Genomic DNA, 24036 nt, shown 5'->3' with positions numbered 1-24036 from the left:
AAGTTTAAAGACAAAATGATTGAGTGAAGCCACAGCCCTACCTGTTTTTAGAAACCATAAGCTTTGGAGAAGTTTATTACAGATAACATTTTTAAAAGAAATGACAGTAAAGAGAAACTGAAATGGATATAAACCTGAAATTTCAGAGAATTGCCCTCTGCAAAACTGATTTAGTATTTTAATTAGAATAACTTTTTACAAGAAGTTTTTCTCTTCAGCGGAATGAAAGAAGTAGTTACAAATGCCATCAAAGTGAAATCAGACATCGATAATGACAGAAAAAAAAAAACGGAAAAATCAGCAGTATCAAAAGCGCAAAGAAACAGGTGAGATAAACATAAAACACAAAATTAGAGCAGAACTAAAAGTTTCAATGAAGGTTTAATGAGAGGAATTAAAATTTCAAAATACATCAAATTAATGATGTGGACGACACAATAAACTCATTAAGAATCAGAACAACATAAAAATTTGAAAATAGTGGGATGATCAATGAGGATAACATAGAAAATAAATTTAATCAGTGGCTAGAGTAATTCATCAGGAAGAAAAAATAGTGTGTATACAAGGATCAAAATTAATACTATTTGTAAAAATTACGAAAATCAAAACATACCCAGGTATAGAGATCAAAACTATTGACTGTATTACTAACAAAATTATAAACAGAAACCCCAGCAAAAATATCCTATGTATATTTGAAATTTTAGGTCAAAAATAAAATAATTTAATGTACAGCAATTAAAAAATAAAAGTATGTCTTTTAAAACCGAAATTGACTACATTTTCTCTGCCGTTAAACTTCTTTGTTGGAAACAAAATATTGGTAGCTGACTAAATGAATGGACCATTTCTGGATGAATATTAGAAGCTTTAAGTATTTGTTTGATGCTTGGGAGAAAAAGCTTGGAGAACAATAGAAAAAAAGAAATATGCATTTTAAAAATAAGTTTTACATAGCTTGATACAAGAAACTCTCAAGGATAGTAGTGGGTAGGAAAATGCTCAAATTTATGAGCACAGATACAAATAATCCAAAGAGAATATTAGCAAACTGGATTCAGCAGCACATAACAGATATAATACTTACTGATTTCCCCCATCCCTAAAGATTCTATTTAGTGCTCAAAAAAAAAATCATTCTCCACATTAACAGATTAAAGATAAAAACATCAAAACCTTAAATCAATGCATACAGAAAGGACAAATAATATTGAAGATCTATTTACGATAAAAAATTTTCAATCCTAGAGAAACTTCCTTAATCTGATAAATTTATTAAAAACTATAGCAAATACACTTACTGTTAAAATGCTAATAATTTTTCCTGTGAGAGACAAAAGACAAAAATATGTGTTATTGCTTGTTTTATTTAGTTTTGGGCCAGAGTTCCAAGTTAGCATGAAAGTATGCAATTAAAAATAATTTAAACGGAATAAATAATACTGTGATTATTTGCAGATGGTGATTATGCAAATAGAAAATGTATAGTACCTAAAATATATATTTTTAGAATTAAGAATTTAGGAAATTTTCTAGGTAAAAATATCAATATATTAAAAATCATTATATTTTGGTATATTAGAAACAAATGAAAAACAGTAATGATATTTTTGAAAAAGACTAAAATGTAAGGACTTACCTTAGAATTTATGAAGACTTACCATAAAGCTCTATAAATAATTATGATACTATAGTATTGGTGAAAAAATGCACAAATTGACAAATCAAACATCATATTCAGGCTTTAAAATTCACCCACACATACATGATATATGGAGGTGGCATTTTGGGGAAGGGAGAAATGTATGGGGCTAGGATCACTCAGATCATAATAAATGATTTTAAGTGAACTAAAGGCATAGATAAAATTGTAAATATTATTTTTTTAATTTGGAAATTTATTTCTTATTTTTAAAATTGTTATGGTTTAGGCATTAACATTGGGATTTCAAATTTAAGTTTCTTTTTTTATGGTCCATAACTTTTTTAACTTTTATTACAAGTTGAGGGGTACATGTGCAGGTTTGTTACATAGGTAAACTTGTGTCATGGGCTGGGGAGGGGGGTAGGGTTGTACAGATTATTTCATCACCCAGGTATTAATCCAAGGACATATATATTTTTCCTGATCCTCTCCCTCCTCACCCTCCACCCTCTGATAAGCCCCAGTGTGTGTTGTTCTACACTATGTGTCCATGTGTTCTCATCATTTAGCTCCCACTTATAAGTGAAAACATGCAGGATTTGGTTTTCTGTTCCTATGTTAATTTGCTAAGGATAATGGCCTCTAGCTCCATCCATGTCTCTGCCAAGGTCATGATCTCCTTCTTTTTTATGGCTGCATAGTATTCCATGGTATATATGTAGCAGATTTTCTTTATCCAGTCTATCATGGATGGGCGTTTAGGTTGATTCTATGTCTTTGCTATTGTGAATAGTGCTGCAGTGAACATACAACTGAATGTGTCTTTATAGTAGAGTGATTTATATTCCCTTGGGTATATGCCCAGTAATGGGATTGCTGGTTTGAATGGTGTTTGACATATTTAGGAATTGCCACACTGTCATCCACAATGGTTGAACTAATTAACACTCCCACCAACAGTGTATAAGCATTCCTTTTTCTCCACAGCCTCTTTAGCGTTTGTTATTTTTTGACTGTTTAGTAATAGCCATTCTGACTGGTGTGAGATAGTATTTCATTGTGGTTATGATTTGCATCTCTCTAATGATAGTGATGTTGAGCTTTTATTCATATGATTGTTGGCAGCAAGTATGTCTTTTTTTGAAAACTGTCTGTTTATGACCTTTTCGTACTTTCTAATGGGGTTTGTTTTTTCTTGTAAATTTGTTTAAGTTCCTTGTAGATGCTGCATATTAGACCTTTGTCTGATGCATAACTTTCACAAATGTTCTTCCATTCTTTATGTTGTTACCTGTTTGTTTACTCTCTCTCTTTTTTTTTTTTTTTTTTTAGATAGCGTTTAGCTCTGTCTCCCAGGCTAGTGTTCAGTGGCACAATCTTGGCTCACTGTAACTTCCACCTCGGTGGTTTACATGATTCTCATGCCTCAGCTTCACAAGTAGTTGGGATTACAGGCATGCACCACCATTCCCAGCTAATTTTTTGTAATTTTAGTAAAGATGGAGTTTCGCCGTGTTGGCCAGGCTAGTCTCAAACATCTGGCCTCAACTGATCCATTCGCCTTGGACTCCCAAAGTGTGAGGATTATAGGTATGAGCCACTGCGCCTGGCCCTGTTTACTTTGTTTATAGTTTCCTTTGCTGTTCAGAAGCTCTTCAGTTTCATTGGGTCCCATTTGTCAATTTCTCAATTTTTACTTTTGTTGCAATTGCTTTTGATGTCTTTGTCATGAACTCTTTCCCGTGCCTATGTCCTGAATGGCATTGCCTAGGTTGTCTTCCAGAGTTTTTATAGTTCAGAGTTTTACCTTTAAGTATTTAATCTATATTGACTTAATTTTTGTTTTTGGTGTAAGAAAGGGGTCCACTTTCAATCTTCTGCATATGGCTAGCCAGTTATCTCAGCAGTATTTATTGAATAGATCTTTTCCCCATTTCTTGTTTTTGTCTGCTTTGTCAAAGATTAGATAGTTGTAGGTATGCTGTCTTATTTCTAAGGTTCTCTATTCTGTTCCATTGGTCTAGGTGTCTGTTTCTATACCATTACCATGCTGTTTTGGTTATTGTAGCCCTGTAGTATAGTTGGAAGTGAGTTAGCATGATGCCTCCAGCTTTGTTCTTTTTGCTTAGAATTTCATTGGTTATGCAGCTTTTTTTGTTACATATATTTTACAAATTAATATAGCTGAATATTATTATAATGTTAAATACATTACAAAAATTATTAACCATGAAAGAGAAGACATATATTTAACTATATTTAAATTAAGAGATTTAGTTTATCCTTAGATACCAAACACCCAGTGAAAATCACAATGATCTGCAACAAACATAACCAACAAAATTTCAGCATCCAGATGTATAATGACCTCCAACAATTAAATAAGAAAAAGCTCTAAAAACCAAAAGAAAATTGAGAAATTTAGATTTAATTGGCACTTCATGATAAAAAAGAAATATCTTCCAGATATCAGCTGTTCATAAATCTACAGTAATTAGAAGGCTGTGTTTTTCACGTAAGACACAAATGCTATGTGAACAGGAGAGTGGCCCAGGGAAAGACCCATTTATCTGTGGACTCTTGACTTATTACATAGGCTGCATTGCAAAGTAATTAGGCAAGGACAGACTTTTCTACAAAAGAACCTGGGACAATTGTGTGTGAACAGAAATAAAACAACAAAACTTGACTCTAAATGTGGAAGACAAAAAGGAATTACTTTCTGATGATATTATTACAGAGTAGGTTAAGTAATTCAGTATGGGGAAAGCTTTCTTAAACATTACAAAAATACTAACCATAAAAACAAATGTTGATAATTTGACTAGATTAAAAATGTGAACTTCTATTAATCAATAGGATCATTTAAGAAAGAAAGTCAGCCTTCAAAGTAAGAAAGTCACTCATAGTGGTTACATCACTCTTGAGTAACCATCATTTGTCTGACAATGAATTCAAATCTAGACATATAAATCATCTCAACAAAAAGCTAAATGATCAAAAATGTGCATGAGAGTTGAAATGTTTATTAAGAAGTAAAGCTAAATGATTAACAAATATATAAATATTAACTCCATTAGTCATTACATAATTGCAAATTAAAACCTCAATGAGGTAACAAATCTGCCACATTCTTAAAAATTTCAAAGTTAGGCATAACAAGTATTTTAAAAAATGAAGCAAAGAAATTTTCATACCCTGCTGATGGAAATGTAAACCTGTAGAACTACTTTGGAAAAGTTTGGCATTGTCTGGTCCTGTCAAGATATGCATACTCTATGATATAAATATTTGCAACACCTGTTGTTACACAGGTGTTACTTTGATATTTTTTCTTTAGCCTGCGCATCTATGATGCATGTACACTTCATTAGTATGATTAATCTCATAACAGAAGCAGGAATCAAAGCTATCATTGTCTTATTGTAACACTCTGTCATTAGGAATAGATGTCTATTGGTTTTCATTCTCTTTTTATATCTACCTATGGCCATGGTCCAAATGCTGTGAGAAAAGGATCAATTAGCCCACTATGGGTCACAGGTCCTCTTGTGCGGAGGAGGGTAGCATTCCTGATGAAAGTCTCAGCCAGTATAGAATTTTACAAAACAATTGTTCAATTGTTAAATAGAGAAAATTGAGTTAATAGCCATCAATAAGTAAATATACACTAGACTCTCTCTTCTTGTTTGTACTTCAAAGAAATTCATATATTAAAATTAAAAATAGAAAAGAATATCTGTATAGCAAAGACTCAGAAAAGTGCTATAAGCCAGCTAAAAGAGTGATGAGTCAAACACTTCCACCCCTCATTCCCAAACATTTCTACTCTGGCTGTGGGAGAAAGAGTGCCATATATTCTTTGCTATTTTAAAGCATATATTGCATCAACTGAGGTAGAGTCCTATTTTTCATGGTGTTTGCTCTGGACTGAGCAAACCCATAACTGAGTTTTCAGAAAGTCATCCCATGAATTGCTTCTCATTTATGTGGTGCATGGTGAAAAGACTCACCTCTTAACCGCAACGGAGTCAAGCTCCTCACTGCGCTCTTTTTCACTAGGCCTTGACCTTGGTCCCCAATCTCCTGGGCCTGCAAAGCTCAATTTTAAGGAAAATCCTGCTGTCAGTTTACAGACCATCATCCACCCTTGATATCTAATCACCCTGGATATCTGATTAAATTTCTCATCCCTCACCATCCCTCAGGCAATACTCGATCACCCTAGCTTGCCTTCAGCAAGAATCCTATTTGGTCCTCAGGGGTTAGTAAGAATGCCACTACACTTGATGTCTCCTCTTAGCAATTTTCTTTTTTTCCTTTTTTTTTTTTTTTTTTTTTTTTGAGACCAAGTCTCACTCTGTCACCCAGGATGGAGCGCAGTGGCGTGATCTCAGCCTTCCGAGTTCAAGTGATTCTCCTGCCCCAGTCTCCTGAGTAGCAGGGATTACAGGCACGCACTACCACGGCCGGCTAATTTTTGTATTTTTAGTAGAGACAGGGTTTCACCATGTTGGTCAGGCTGACCTCAAACTCCTGACCTCGTGATCTGTGCACCTCGGCCTCCTGAAGTGCTGGGATTACAGGCGTGAGCCATCACGCCCAGCTGTCTTAGTAATTTTCTGTCCATTGACCCTTCATTCTGCTTGTTCCTTGGAAATCTCTACTTGTTTTTGTTTGTTCAGTTAGGCTCCATCTTTCTCTCCTACTGTGATAGTTTTGACATCTATCATGAGAGCCCTGAATGAAGTCTTCCTTACAGTTTTAACACGTGTCAAAATAATTTTTTCTTTAACTGTGGTGACCATGAATCTCTCACTCTTTTCCTTTGAACCAACCCACAACTGAATAGACACATCTGGGGGCATATCTGAGGAGCACTGCAAAATCACTACCTGAAAGAAATCATTATACACACACATAGTGGTTACATCACTCTTGAGGCAAAAAGAAAAAATCTGAGTTATGAGAGAATGAAGTGACATTGAATTGTGGGCAGAGTAGGGGCAAGGAACTGCTGTTACTTCTGTCTTTTGCCTTTGTATCCACGCCCAGATAAATAAATCCAATTTTTGGCTGATCATATGGTATAAAGAGAACAATTAGGTCAAAACACAAGATCTGTGGGCCAGACTCAGTTCATATATTTGCAAGTTGGGGCTTATACCCTGATTTATATAAACAAGAATCCAGAAACAGAGGCTAGTATTATGGCCACAGTGAACAGAAACATATTTGACTTGGCCCATTTCAGCTGCCTGAGGTTCCCCAGAGTCCCAGATGGAGATGTGCAGCTGGCATTAACAGAGTCTGTGCAAGAGTGACCTTGCTGATTTCAAGATACTTAACTTTTGCTGTGCCACTTGCCTTTTATGCTTAAAGCATATACCATCATTCAGAAAGGATTTATATAAGCTAACCATGCACTTAATTTTTTTCTGTTTAAGAAAATATCTGTAAATAGTCCAACTCAAAATCAGCAAAAACATATTCTTAGCCTGCATGAAAAGCAGTCACTAAATCTTTAGTTGTCCTTGACTATTTTTTGTAATATTGGATTTCTGTTACCCTGGTCTTACTACAATGACTGTAGGGAACTTCCACTTCAACAGTGAGAAACCTGACTGTCACCATCTGACTAAAAACGTTTGATAAAGCCGGTCAAAAGGAAATTTTAAAGTGAAATTATTTGCTGTTTTCAGGAGATGCAACTAAAATAAATTAATGTAATTAAATGAAAACAGTGAAACAGTGATTTGTAATGTAAAAATCAAATGATAAAATGAGTGATAATATTTACATCATAAAAATATAAGTAAAGAAAAAGCATGAAACAGCATGAACTGGATCTAGTTATATTGACAGTATATCTAATATACGTATTACAATTTGAACAATATTTGAGTTTCTATATTCCAATAATAATATAAGGAGAAATGGCCCCAAACCCAGCTAATTTTGGAAATATTAATATGTCCCTCTTAATTGTTGATATATCAAACAAAAGCAGTAAACATAGATATTTTTTAAAAATGGAGAAACCTCTACACCTAGAAAATGCACAAAGAATGTCTTGACGTGAAAGAAAAAGAAACAATAAGCATCTAGGCAAAAGAGAACTTTTATATAGGATGAAAAATTAGGAGATAATATGCCAGATTTTAGCAACATATGCAGAGTTTTTAGAGAAAATCTTTCTGTTCCAAGAATTTTACACTCTGCCAACCTGTCATTCACATGCATGAAGACAGCAAAAAGACATATATGCTTTCTGTGGACTTAATTTTCCTAATTTTTGTGTTTTTTTGGATGATAGACTGAACAGATGCTGGATTTGCCCATTTTTCACCACAAGCCAAGAAATGACAGAAAAGGTATTTTTTAAGTGAGTTAATGAGTGCATCACAGCTATCACAAACATAAAAGATAATTTTCTGCAGTGAAGATATGTGATGTATATCCAGAAGGCCAAACACAATGAGACATCATGGATCCCATCATCCTTAGCTACCTTACAAAATGTCAACATGCATGACCTACACAATTTTTCTTGGTAAGCCAATGTTTACCGGACATTAAAAAAAGAGCAACAAAAAACATAGACAAAATAAAAGCTAAATACAAATTGCCAAAAATTTGTGCCAAAAGGAAATAAAAAGGAACATGCAAAACTGTTTAAAAATCAATATTGATACCCTACATGTCTAAAGTTATAAAATGAGGCCAAAAATGGTACACCAAGAGGGGGCCACAGGAAAGGTACCCTTTTTAATGTACTCTAATTAGTAAAGAATGCATTGAGGCCAGAATTTACCTTTATTAGCTCATGTGTATAAAAACATAACTTTCTCGGTTTTTTTCTAAAGGGCCTTACTTTTTTATAGCCCCCATTCACTATGGTGGTAGTTAAAAATTTGAACTTGCGAGCCTCTTACAGAAGTTTATATCTAAGCCTTGCCATTTTCTAATTGTGTAATCTTGATAAATTTCTTTGTGCCTGTTTCCTCATTTTTAAAACAAGGATACTCCTCATAGTTACCTACTTCCTGTGGTAATTGTTAGGATGAATGAGTTGGTATAAATAAAACAATTAGAATTTTATCTATTCCATAGTTAGTGTTATATAAGTGTTAGATACTTACTTTTAAAATGTATGTGTTTATCTTACATTAGAAGCCAAATATTCATAAATTTTCCAATTAAATGTAGAGAAAGCCCTTCTGTTTTAAAGCAGTCTCATTGAGGGTAATTACATAGTCCCTTCAGAGGTCATACTCCCTACTAAGATTATTCTATTATTCTCAAGTTTTCTAATGTCTACTTCATCTTGGTGGGCATAAAAAGTTGTATTAATCTTCACAGTCACAAAACTTTTGATACACAAGCTGTTTCTAACATCTCATTGGCCACTGCTGAAATGCCCCCTTTTCTACCCAGCTTATTAATATCTTATATTGGTACCTGCTGAAGTCCTGCTTATTTCTTTTTTGGTATCTTGCTCATACATTTGACTAAATTTAAAGATTTGTAATAAAACTATTGTCAGGTGCTCCAAATTCTGGACTTCTTTCATTCTGACCCCACACCTTTTCTAGGATATGAATTTTCTCAGTTTATTTGCGCTTACCTAGGACATGGCTTTTTGATTCTCTATTCACTTTCTGGGACTCCGAATACATGTATGTTAGAACTTTTGGATGTTCTGTACTTTTAAAAAATTTTTTCCATAGTCCTTGTTTTTGTCTTTCAGCTTTGATGTTGTATAATGATTTATCTCAAAGTTTCTTGTTTGTCTCCTTAGCTGTGTCCAACTTTATCACTTTCAAGGGAATTCATTATGTCTAGTAACATTTTAAAAAATTTTAGAGTTATCATTTGACTCAGTTTCATATTTTTTATTAGTGTGCTCTAATTCCTTTTTTTGTCCACAAATGCTATCCTTCTTTTCCACTAGATTTCTTAGTATGTTAGTCATAGTTATATTTAAATTCCTGTCAGTTTTAACAACTTAGCCACATCTGAGTTTGATTTAGTTGACTACTTTATCTCTTAATAAGTTCTTTTATTCTTCTGTGTAATTTTTCCCTTAATTTCGAACTGACTGCTTAAAAGGTAGATACTGATATACAAAGTTTTCATGTCTTAAAATAGACAACTGTTTTCTTCTATCAGGCCATTAATGTTGAAAACTGACTTAATATACTATTAGTAATTATTTGAATTGATATTGAGTTTTATTGATGTTTAGTCCCCTTCAGACCAGCCCACAGACATCACATTTCTCCAGGACTAGGTTGCTATTGCTTGGTGTGAGGGTGGAATTATCCGGTGCATTTTCTAGTATTTCTCAGTTACCCTGATTCAATATCAGTCCAAGAAGGCTGTGTATTTTGTCTTTGAGGGTTGGATTTTTCAACACTTCTGCCTATTACCCCCAAAGATGAGAAACTCTTTCGTACATCTCTAAAATCTCCTGTGCAAAGAGCTCTCTGCTTCACATCCAGCTATAGGAACTCTGCCTTGTTTGCTGCAGAATCCTAAGACTTTGTCTTGCATCTTGGATACCAGCTCAGCCACAGCAAGACAGGGCACTAGAGTCATGAGGTTTCTTTCCGAAAACCTGGCTACTGGATGACATATCTAAACACAGCATGGGCCTGAAGGGAGCCTTCTGCCTTGAAGGGAAGAACCCAGTCTTGACAGCATTCATCATCTGCAAAATGAAGCATTCTTGGGTCCTGAATAACCAGCAGTGATAAGCAGGTACTATGTTAAGGGTCTGGGGTGAGACTGTGAGACCTGCTGGCTTCATGTGAGACTCAGCAGATTTCCACCTGTGGTGGATATGGGGTAAGAATCCTACTGCTTGAGAAAGAGGAGAAAAAAGTAAAGGTGACTTTGTCTTAAACCTTAGGTACCAGCTCTGCCACAGAGGGGTAGAGCATCAAACAGGGTCTTGGAATTCCCAATTCCAGGATATAGCTCTTGGACAGCATTTCTGGATAGCATTAGAAGGGAGTTCACTGCCCTCAGGGGTGAGTCTCAGGCCAGGAGCATTCACACCATGAACTGTCTGAAGAGCCCTTGGGCCCTAAGGGAGCATTGGCAGTAGTCAGTCAGTACTCCTTGTGGGTCTGTGGTGGTGGTGCCAACTATAGGGTGAGACTTCTCTGTCTTTAGAAAGGGGAGGGAAGAGTGGGAAGGACTGCATCTTGTGATTTGAGTGCCAGCTCAGCCACAGTACAATAGAACATAGAACACCAGTAGACTTCTAAGGTTTCAGACTTCAGTCCATGGCTATCTAATGGAGGGCACCCCTGGACCTGCCCAGGGCCTGGAGGAACTCACCAAGTGGAAGGTAAAGACACAGCCCTGGATGGCTTTGCACCCACTGATTGTAGAGCCTCAGGGCCCTAAGCAAACATAGGCAGTAGCAGGTAGTGGTTATAGCAGGCCTTGGGCAAGAACCTGCTGGCTTCAAGTCTGACCCAGAGCTGTCCTAGTGGTGGTGACTACAGGAGGGCTTGGGTTTCTCCACCCTCAGCTTTAGGTGGTTCAGAACAGAGAAAAAGGGACTTCATTTGTTTGGGAAAAAGTAATGGAAAAGAACAAGAATATCTACCTGGCAATTGAGATAATTCTTCCAGATCTTGATCAAGAAAATCAAGGCGGTTCCTCTATGAATCTTCAAAAACAACAGTGTTACTGGTCCTGGGGTAGCTCCTAAAGCAGATACAGCTTAAGTTAAAACATCTAATTCCTTTTGAATATCTGAAAAGCTTTCCCGAGAAGGACAATCGCAAACAAGCTCAGACTGCAAAGAAAACAATAAATACCTAACTTCAATGCCCAGACACAAATGAACATCTATAAATATTAAGACTATCCAGGAAAACATCACCAAATTAAGTAAATAAGACACCAGGGGCCAATCTTTGTGAAACAGAGATACATGACCTTTTGGACAGAGAATTGAAAATAGCTTTATTGAGAAAACTCAAAAAAATTCAAGGTAACACAGAGAAGGAATTCAGAATGCTGTCAGATAAATGTAACAAAGAGATTGACAAAATTAAGAAGAACCGAGCGGAAATTCTCGAGTGGAAAAACACAATTGATGCATTGAAGAATGCATCACAGTCTTTTAATAGCAGAATTGGTCAAGCAGAAGAATGACTTAGTGAGCTTGAAGACAGGATATTTGAAAATACAGTCAGAGGAGAAAAAAAGGAGAAATAATAAAAAAACTATGAAGCACACCTGCAGGATCTAGAAAACAGCTTCAAAAGGGCAATCTAAGATTATTGATCTACCAGATGAGGTAAAGAAAGTGTGAGGGGTAGAAAGTTTATTCTGAGAGATAACAATGGAGAATTCCCCAAAACTAAAGCAAGATATCAATATGTAAGTAAAGGAAGGTTATAGAACACCAAGTGTATTTAACCCAAAGGAAACTATATCAAGCACTTAATAATCAGACTTTATTTGTCCATTCTTACACTGCTATAAAGAACTGCCTCAAACTGGGTAATTTATAACAAAAACAGGTTTAATTGACTCACAGTTCTGCATGGCTTGGGAGGCCTCAGGAAACTTACAATCACGGTGGAAGGAGAACAGGTACATTTTACATGGCAGCAGGCAAGAGTGTGTGTGTATAGGAAAAACTGTTGAACACTTATAAAACCATCAGATCTCCTAAGCACTCACTATCACAAGAACAGCATGGGGGAAATAGCCCCCGTGATCCAATCACTCCCATCAGGTCCCTCCCTCAACACATAGGGATTATTGGGATTACAATTTGAGATGAGATTTGGGTGGGGACATAGAACCAAACCATATTGTTCTGTCCCTGGCCCCTCCCAAATCTCATGTCTTTTCACATTTCAAAACCAATCATGACTTCCCAGCAGTCTCCCAAAGTCTTTATTCATTCTAGCATTAACTCAGAAGTCCACAATCCAAAGTCTCATCTGAGAAAAGGCAGGCCCCTTCTGCCTATGAGCCCATAAAATCAAAAGCAAGTTACTTACTTCCTATATAAAATGGGGGTACAGGCATTGGGTAAATACACGTATTTCAAATGGGAGAAATTGGCCAAAACAAAGGGGATACAGGCACCCTGCAAGTCCAAAATCTAGCGGGGCAGTCATTAAACCTTAAAGCTCCGAAGTAATCTCCTTTGACCCCATGTCTCACCTCCAGGTCACACTAATGCAAAGGGTCGGCTCCCACAGTCTTGGGCTGCTTTTCCTCTGTGGCTTTGCAAGGTACAGCTCCCATCCCAGCTGCTTTCATGAACTGGATTTGAGTGTCTGTGGCTTTTCCAGGCAAATGGTGCAAGTTGTTAGTGGATGTACCATTCTGGGGTCTGGAAGATGGTGGCCTTCTTCTCACCGCTCCAGTAAGCAGTGTCTTAGTGGGGACTCTGTTTGGGGACCCAACCTCACATTTCCCTCCTGCACTACCCTAGCAGCAGTTCTCCGTGAGGGCTCCCTTAGTAGCATACATATTCCTGGATAGGCAGGCATATTCATACATCTTCTGAAATCTAGTCAGAGGTTTTCAAACCTCAATTCTTCACCTCTGTGGACCTGCTGGCCCAACACCACATGAAAACAGCCAAGGCTTGGGGCTTGCACCCCCTGAAGCAGCAGACTGAGCTATCCCTTGTCACCTTTTAGCCATGGCTAGGATGCAGGGCACCAACTCTTGAGATGGCACAGTCAGCAAGGCCCTAGGACTGGCCCATAAAACCATCTTTTCTTCCTAGGCCTCTGGGTTTGTGATTCCCTGGAGACATTTTTGCCATTCTCTTGGCAATTAGCATTCAGCTCCTCATTATTATGAAAATTTTGCAGCAGACTTAAATTTCTCCCAAGAAAAATGCGTTTTTCTTTTCTTTTGTATTGTCAGGCTGCAAATGTTTCAATTTTTTTATGCTGCTTCCCTTTTAAACATAAGTTCCAATTTCAGATGATCTCTCTTAAGTTCAAATTTTCACTGATCTCTAGGACAGCGCAAAATGACACCAGTCTCTTTGCTAAAGCATAGCAAGAATGACCTTTACTCCAGTTCCCAGTAAGCTTCTTATCTCTATCTGAAACCACCTTATCCTGGACTTCATTTTCCATATCACTATCAACATTTTGGTCACAACTGTTCAATAAGTCTCCAGGAAGTTCCAAGCTTTCCACGTCCTCCTGTCTTCTTCTTAGCCCTTGAAACTATTCCAACCTCTGCCTGTTACCCAGTTCCAAAGTCACTTTCACTCTTTTCGGTGTCTATAGCAGTACTCCACTCTCAGTACCAATTTCTTGTATTAGGCCATTTTCACATTGCTATAAAGAACTCCCCCAGAGTTGGTAATTTATAAAGGAAAGAGGTTTAATGTACTCACAGTTCTGCATGACTGGGGAGGCCTCAGAAAACTTGCCATCATGACAGAAGGCGAATAGGTATATCTCACATGGCAGCAGGCAAGAGAGAGTGTGTGAGTGTCGGAGGAACTTTCAAACACTTACGAAGCCATCAGATCTCATGAAAACTCACTATCATGAGAATAGCATGGGGAATACCATTCCCATGATCCAATCATCTCCCATCAGGTCCCACCCTTAACACGTGGGGATGATGGGGATTACAATTTGAGATGAGATTTGGGTGGGGACACAGAGCCAAACCATATCAGACTCTTAAAGATGAAGGATAAAGAAAAAAACCCCAAAACCAGCAAGGGAAAAGAAAAAAAAATAACATAAAGTAGAATTCCATCAGGCAGCAGACTTTTCAGTGGAAACTTTACAGGCCGGAAGAGAGTGACATGGCATATTTAAAGAGCTGAAGGAAAAAAAAAAAAAACAACTTTTACCCTAGAGTAGTTAGCTGATGAAACTATCCTTCAAACATGAAGGAGAAATGAAGACTTTCCCAGACAAGTAAAAGCTGAGTGATTTCATCAACATCAAAGTTACCCTACAAGAAATGCTAAAAGAAGTAAGTCAATCAGAAAGAAAAGGACATTAATAAGAAATAAGAAATCATCTGAAGGTACAAAACTCACTGTAATAGTAAGTATCCAGGAAAACACAGAATGTACAACACTCTAACTGTGGTGTGTAAACAACTCTTTCCTGAACTAAAAAGGCTAAATGATGAACCAGTCAAAAATAATAACTAGAACAACTTTTCAAGACATAGACAATACAATAAGATGTAAATGGAAACAACAAAATGTTAAAGAGCAGGGAGACAAAGTCAAGTGTAGGTTTTCTTTATTTGTTTATGCAAACAGTGTTAAGTTGTTATCAGCTTAAAATAATGGGTTATAGCATAGTATTTGCAAGCACATGGTAACCTCTAACCAAAAACATACAATGAATACCCAAAAAAGAAAAGCAAGAAACTAAATTATATCAGCAGAGAAAATCACCTTTACTAAGGGAAGACAGGAAGGAATGAAAGAAGGAAGAGAAGACCATAAAACAACCAGACATAAATAACAAAATGGCAGGAATAAGTCCTTATTATCAATAATAACATTGAATGTCAGTGGACTAAACTGTCCAGTCAAAAGATGTAGACTGGCCAAATGGATGATAAAGTAAGACCCATTAATCTGTTGCATACAAGAAACACACTTCACCTATAAAGATACACATAGGCTGAAAAGAAAGAGATAGAAAAAAAATTCCATGTCAATGGAAACCAAAGAGAGCAGGAGTACATATATATTATATATTATATATGTATATCATATGTGTATATATATGATTATATATTATATATATCATATATGATTATATATGATATATATGATCATATATATTATATATATATCATATATATTATATATGATCATATATGATATATAATCATATATAATCATATATAACATATATGATCATATATAATATATAATCATATATAGTCATATATTATATATGATCATATATAATATATAATATGATTATATATTATATATGATCATATCTAATATATGATCATATATATAATATATAATATATAATAGATATATACATTATAATATATTATATATTATATATCATATGTTGTATATCATATACATCATATATAATATATAATGTATGATATATATTATACATAACATGATATATAATATTATATATTATATTATATATATCATATATTACATGTCATATATCATATATATCATATATCACATATATCATATATCATATATATCACATATAATATATCATATATGATTGATATATCATATATAATGTATTATATAGGATATAATATGTCCTATATAAGGTATTATATATATCATATATAAGGTATATGATATAACATATATATAACATATGATATATAATATATCATATATCTGTATATATGTATATGATATATATAATATATACATATATGTATGTATATATGTATATGTATGTATGTACATATGTATATGTATGTATGTATGTATATGTGTATACATATATGTATATATGTATACGTATGTATGTATGTATATATGTATACGTATGTATGTATATATGTATACGTATGTATGTATATATGTATACATATGTATGTATATATCATATATAATATATCTAATATATAATATATGATCTATCTATAAATGTTATATGATATATATGATATATAATATGATATGATATATATGATACATATCATATATATCATATTATATATCATATATGTGATATATATCAGACAAAATGTTTTGAGATATATATACCATAATATATCAAAATATATATGTGTATATATACACATATGATATACACATACATGATACACATATGATATATATACAGATATGATACATACATATCTATACCATATACAATATATAATACATTATATATGATAATATATGATATATATCAGACAAAATATATTTTGAGACCAAAACTCTAAGAAGAGACAAAGTCACTATATAATGATAAATGGGTCAGTTCAGCAAAAGGACATAAGAATTTTTAATATACATGCACTCAGCACTGGAGCACCCACATATATAAAGCAAATATTATTAGAACTAAAAAGAGAGATAGACCCCAATACAATAATAGCTGGAGACCTCCACCCTGCACATTCAGCATTGGACAAATCTTCCAGATATGAAAGCAACAAAGAAATATCAGACAATGTGTACTGTAGAACAAATGGACCTATTATGTACAGAACATGTCATCTAATGGCTGCAGAATACACATTCTTTTTCTCAGCACATATATCATTCTCAAGGATAGGCCATATGAAAGGTCACAAAACAAGTCTTAAAACATTCAAAATAAATTAAAATAATACCAGGCATTTTCTTTGCCCACAATGGAGTAACACTAGATATCAACAACAAGAGAAATTTTAACTATAAAAAATTCATGGAAATTAAACAATATGCTTCTGAATGTCCAGTGGGTCAATGAAAAAATTAGGAAAAATTTGAAAAATTTCTGGAAAGAAATGATAATGGAAACACAACATATGAAACGCTATGGAATATAGCAAAATCAGTATTAAGGAAGTTTATAAGTGCCAACATCAAAATAAAAAAAGGAAAAGTTTGCATTTCTCTAATGACCAGTGATGATGAGCTTTTTTTTCATATGTTTGTTGGCCACATAAATGTCTTCTTTGGAGAGGTGTCTGTTCATATCCTTTGCCCACTTTTTGATGGGATACTATCTCAGGCCAGTGAGAATGGTGATTATTAAAAAGTCAGGAAACAACAGATGATGGCAAGGCTGTGGAGAAATAAGAACTTTTTTACACTGTTGGTGGGAGTGTAAATTAATTCCACCATTGTGGAAGACAGTGTGGAAATTCCTCAGGATCTAGAACCAGAAATACCATTTGACCCAGCAATCCCATTACTGGGCATATACCCAAAGGATTATAAATCATTCTGCTATAAAGACACATGCACAGCTATGTTTATTGCAGCACTATTTACAATAGCAAAGACTTGGAACCAACCCAAATGCCCAAAAATGATAGACTGGATAAAGAAAATGTTGCACATATACACCATGGAATACTATGCAGCCATAAAAAAGAATGAATTCGTGTCCTTTGCAGGGACATGGATGAAGCTGGAAGCCATCATTCTTAGGAAACTACTAACACAGGAACAGAAAACCAAATACCGCATGTTCTCACTCATAAGTGGGAATGGAACAATGAGAACACATAGACACAGGGAGGGGAACATCACACACTGGGTCTGTAGGGTGGTGAGGGGCAAGGGGATGGAGAGCGTTAGGACAAATACCTAATGCATGCGGGGCTTAAAACCTAGGTGATGGGTTCATAGGTGCAGTAAACCACCATGGCACATGTAAACCTATGTAACAAACCTGCACATTCTGCACATGTATCCCAGAATTTAAAGTAAAATAAAAACAACAACAAAAAAGAAAAACTTTAAACAATTAATGATGCATATTAAAGAACCAGAAAAGCAAGATCAAACCAAACCTAAAATTACTAAAAAAAGAAATACTAAAGATCAGAGCAGAAATAAATAAAATTGAAAGAAAGAAAACAATATAAACAACTAATAAAAGTTGTTTTTTGAAACGTTAAATAAAATCAACAAACCTTCAGCTAGACTAAGAAAAAAAACCAGAATAATAGAAATAAAAATAATATCAGAGATGAAAAATAAAACAGTGCAATGGATACTCGAAGCATCATTATTGGCTACTGTGAGCAACTATGTGCCAATAAATTAGAAAATCTAGAAGAAATGGGCAAATTCCTAAACACATACAACCTACAAAGATTGGACCATAAACAAGTTCCAAACCTGAATAAATAACAAAGTAACAAGATAAAAGCTGTAATAAAAAGTCTGCCAATAAAGAAAAGCCAAGGACCTGATGGCTTCACTGCTGAATTCTACCAAACATTTAAAGAGGAATAAATTCCAATCCTACTCCCAAAGTATTTTTAAAAAAGTGGAAGGAACGTGTTTAATCTCATTCTATGGGGCTAGTATTACTCTGATACCAAGAGCAGACAAAAACACATAAAGGAAAGAGAACTACAGCCTAATATCTCTGATAAACATTGATGCAAACATCCTCAAAGAAATACTAACAAACTTAATTCAACAACATATTAAAATGATAATTCATTATGACTAAGTGAGATCTATCCCAGGGGTGCAAGGATGATTCAACACATGCAAATCAAGGAATGTGATATCAATAGAATGAAGAATAGAAGCCATATAATCATTCCAAATGATGCTAAAAAAAGCACTTGGTAAAATTCAACATCCCTTCATGGTAAAAACCTATAAAAAACAGAGTATATAAGGAACATAGCTCAATATAATAAAAATCACATATGTTAGACCTACAACCAGTATCATACTGAATGTGGAAAAACTGAAAGTCATTACTCAAAGATCTGGAACATGACAGTGATTCTAACTTTCACCACTATTATTCAACATAGAATTAAAGTGCTAGCTAGAAAAAATAGACAAGAAATAAAAATAAAGGGCATCCAAACTGGAAAGGAAGAAGTCAAATTTTTCTTGTTTGCAGAAGATATTATCTCATATTTTGATAAACCTAAGGACTCCACTAGAAAAATCATTAGGACTGACGAATTCAATGAAGTTACGAGATACAAAATCAACACACAAATATCAGTAGTATTTCTATGTACCAACAGTGAACAATATGAAAAAGAAATAAAAAGTAATATCATTTACAATAGCCACACATAAAATTAAATACCTAGGAATTTATTTAACCAACGAGTAAAAATCTCGGTGATAAAAACTGTAAAACAGTGATAAAAGAAATTGAAGAAGACATCAAAAAATGGAAAGTTATTTTCATGGATTGGAAGAATCAATATTTTTAAAATGCCCATGGTACCCAAAGCAATCTACAGAGGCAATGTACTGTATTTTGCACTGTATTCCCTATCAAAATACCAAGGATATTCTTCACAGAAATAAAAAAATTCTAAAATTTATATAAAATCACAGAACATCCTGAATAGCCACAACTCTCCTAAGCAGAAGAGTCACATTACCTAATTTTAAATTATGCTACAGAGCTGTAGTAACCAAAATGGCATGATACTGGCATAAAAGCAGACACATAGACAAATGGAACAGAACAGAGAACCTGGAAACAAATCCACATATCTACAATGAACTTATTGTTGACAAAGGAGCCAAGAACACATAGTGGGGAAAATATAGTCTCTTCAATAAATAATGCTGAGGAAACTGAATATCCATATGCATAAGAATGAAACTAGATCCATATCTCTTGCCATATACAAAAATATCAAATAAAAATGGATTAAACACTTAACTCTAAGACCTGAAACTATGAAACCACTATAAGAAAACATTGCAGAAATTCTCCATGACATTGGTCTGGGCAAAAGTTTCTTCAGTAATAACCCACAGGCACAGGCAAAATGGACAAATGAGATTATATCAAGTTAAAAATCTTCTGCACTGTAAAGGAAACAAGCAACAAAGTGAAGAGACAACTCACAGAATGGGAGAAAATATTTGCAAACTATCCATCTGACAAGAGATTAATAACCAGGGTATAAAAACGAGCTCAAACAACTTTGTAGGAAAAAAAACACTAGTAATCTGATTTTAAAATTGGCAAAAGATTTGAATAGACATTTCTCAACAGAGTTTTCTCAAAAGAAGAGGTACGAATGGCAAACAGGCATATGAAAATATGCTCAATATCACTGATCATGAGAGAAATGCAAAATAAAACTACAATGATGTATCATCTCTTCCCAGTTAAAATGGCTTATCTCATGACAGGCAACAACAAATGCTGGCAACAATGTAGAGAAAAGGGAGTCCTTCTACACTGTTGGTGGGAATGTAAGTTAGTTCAACTGCTATGGAGAACAATTTGGAGGTTCCTCAAATAACTAAAAAGAGAGATAATATTTAATCCACCATTCCAAAAATCTGGGGATATACCCAAAAGAAAGGAAGTCAGTATATCAAAGAGATATCTGCACTCCTCCATTTACTGCAGCACTGTTCACAATAGCCAAGATTTGGAAGCAACCTAAGTGTCTAACAACAGATGAGTAAATAAAGAAAATATGGTGCTTATGCAAAATGGAGAACAATTGAGGTACAAAAATAATGAGATTTTGTCACTTGCACATTATGGATAGAATTGGAGGTCATTATGTTAAGTTAAACAAGCCAGGCATAGAAAGAGAAGCATTGCATATTCTGACTTATGTGTGTGGTCGAAAAATGAAAACAATTGAACTCATGGAGATACACAATAGAAGAATGGTTAGCAGAGAATGGGAATGGCAGTAGGGCAATGGGGGTGGGAGAAGGTGCAAATGTTAATGGGTACAATAAAAATAGCAAGAATTAATAAGACCTAGTATTTGATGGCACAACGGGGTAACTATAGTTAATAATTAATTGTACATTTTATTGTAACTAAAGGAGTTTAATTGGATTGTTCATAACTCAAAAGATAAATGCTTGAGTGGATGAATACCCCATTTTCCATAATGTGATTATTATGCATTGCATGCCTGCATACGTTTATGGAGTATCTCTTGTACTCCATAAACAAATACACCTACTATGTACCTGCTATGTTAATTAAAATAAAAATTATAAATAAATACACACATACATACATGGTATTGTATTGTATGGATATTCCACAGTTTGTTTATGTATTCACATATTAAAGGCATCTGACTTTTTTTTCAGTTTCAGTCAAAATAAAACTGCTATAAATACTCACATTCAAGTTTTTGTGTGAACATAGGTTTTCAGAATAGTTGGGTAAATAACAAGATGTCAACTACTGGATGGTATGGGAAGACTATTTTTGTCCTTGTAAGAAATTACCAAACTGTCTTTCAAGGTAGTTTGCTACATTGCATTTCCACCAGCAATGAGTGACAATTCCTGTTGCCCTGCATGCTCATCACTAGTTATATCATCAGTCAGTATTTTCTGGAGTTTAGTCATTCTAGTATATATGTACTGACATTTTATTATTGTTTCATTTGCATTTTTTAAATGACAAATGATATTGGGAATATTTTTATATGTTTATTGATCATCTGCCCATCATCTTTGATTAGACGACTGTTTAAATTTTTGTCCAGTTTTTTAATTGGGTTGTCTGTCTTTACATTTTTGGATAAAATTTCTTCATCAGGTATGTGTTTCACAAATATTTTCTTCCAGTCTGTGCATTTTTTAATACTCCAATAGTGTCTTTCACAGAACAGAAGTTTTTACTTCTAATGAAGTACACCTGTCATTTTTTCTTTGAAAGTGTTTTTAGTGTTTTATCTTAAAAAAACTCCTCACTGCACCCAAACTTCTCAGTTCACCCACGCAGATTTTCTCTTACATGTATTCAGACATTTTATAGTTTTTCGTTTTATATTTATAAGTATGATCTGTTTTAAGTTAATTTTATTGTAAAATTTGTGTTTGGGTTCTTTTATTAAATATAGATATCTAATTGGTGATGCATCATTTTTTGAGAAAGCCTGCCATCTCTCCTTCAACTTTCTTTTATGTCCTTGTTAAAAATCAGTTGATTATATTTATTTTGTCCTATGTCTATATTCTCTTTCTTTGATTTATATGTTTCTTTTAACTGTATCATATAATCTTGGTTATTATAGCTATACTATAAGTTCTGAAGTTGGGTAGTTTGTGTCTCCACATTGTACTTTTTTCTTTTTTTGGCTATCTTTTGCCTTTCTAAACTTTAGAATAAGTTTGTCTATATCTACAAAGCAGTTTGATGGAATTTTATTTGAGATTGAATGAAATCTGTAGATCAATTTGGGAGAAAAGGGTGTCAGTAATATTGGGACTTTCAGTCAGTGGCATAGAATGTTTTCCATATAATTAGATCTTTAACATGTTCCATCTGTGTCTTAACTTTTTGCATACAAATCTGCACATATTTTGTTAAATTTATACATAAATGTTTTATTTTCTGCTACATTGAAAATAATATTGTTTTCTAAATTTCAAATTCCAAAATTTCATTGTTGGTATGTAGAAAAAGAATTGAGTTTTGTACATGAACTTTGTGCCCTGATTTGCTGTGCTTGCTGATACACTCCAGAAGATTTTTCCTTGTAGATTTTTGAGGATTTTACATATAGGCTATCATATAATTGGCAAATAAAGACAGATATTTTTCTTTCCATTAAGAGTACCTTTTATTTTTTGTCTTATTGAATTAGGTAGAATTTCCAGTGAGATGTTCAAAACTGTGGCAACAGAAGTTATAATTGCCTTTTCCCTACTTTAAAGATACAGCATTCAGCCTCTGACCATTATTTATGATGTTAGCTTTAGGTTTCATGAGTGTACTTTATCAAGTTGAGAAAGCTCCCATTTATTCCTAGTTTATGAGATATTTTTGTTTGTTTGGTCAATGAATTGATGAATTTTTGCCAAAAGGTTTTGCTGCATCTATTGATATAATCACATACTTTTTCTTTTTTTTTAGCCTGTTGAAATGGTAAATTACATTGATTGGTTTGTGTGTTCAGTCATTTTTGGATATTTGAATAAATTCTGTTTTGTTATGGTTATAATTCTGTTTATATACTATTGAATTCTGTTTGCTAACATTTTGTTGAGGAATTTTGCAGTTGTGTTCTTCAGATATATTAGTCTAGTTTTTTCTTTTTGGTTTATTTTTAATTGACAAACAATAATTATATACATTTATGGGGTACAATGTGATGTTTTCCTATATGTATACATTGTGAAATTATTAAATCAATATCTATCACCTCACATACTTATTTTTTGTGGTGAGAACATTTAAAATCTGCTCTCTTAGCAGTTTTCAAACATACCATACGTTATTGTTAACTACAGTCACTATGCTGCACGATATATCTCCAGAATTTATTCTTCCTATCTGAAACTTTATACCCTTTAACCAGTATCTTCCCATCTCCCCCAATCCCTTTTAACTACCATTCTGCTTTTATTTCTGTAAGTTTGACTATTTTAGATTCCACATATATGTGGGAACATGCTGTATTTATCCTTCTGTGCCTGGCTTATTTTATTTGTCATAATGTCCTCCAGATTCATCTATATAAATTTACGTACTTTTCAAGGCTGAACAGTATTTCGTTGTGTATATATACCACATTAGTTTTACTCATTCTTCTGCTGATGGACACTTAGGTTGATTCCATATCTTGGCCATTGTGAACAACACTGCAGTGAACATGGGAATGCAGATATCTCTTCAACATGCTGATTTCATTTTATTTGATATATATCCAGAAATTGAGTTACTGAATTATATGGGAGTTCTATATTTTTA

The sequence above is a fragment of the Pan troglodytes genome, chromosome 12, assembly GCF_028858775.2.
Source record: "Pan troglodytes isolate AG18354 chromosome 12, NHGRI_mPanTro3-v2.0_pri, whole genome shotgun sequence".
NCBI classification, from domain to species: Eukaryota; Metazoa; Chordata; class Mammalia; order Primates; family Hominidae; genus Pan; species Pan troglodytes.
This window is presented reverse-complemented; position numbering follows the sequence as displayed.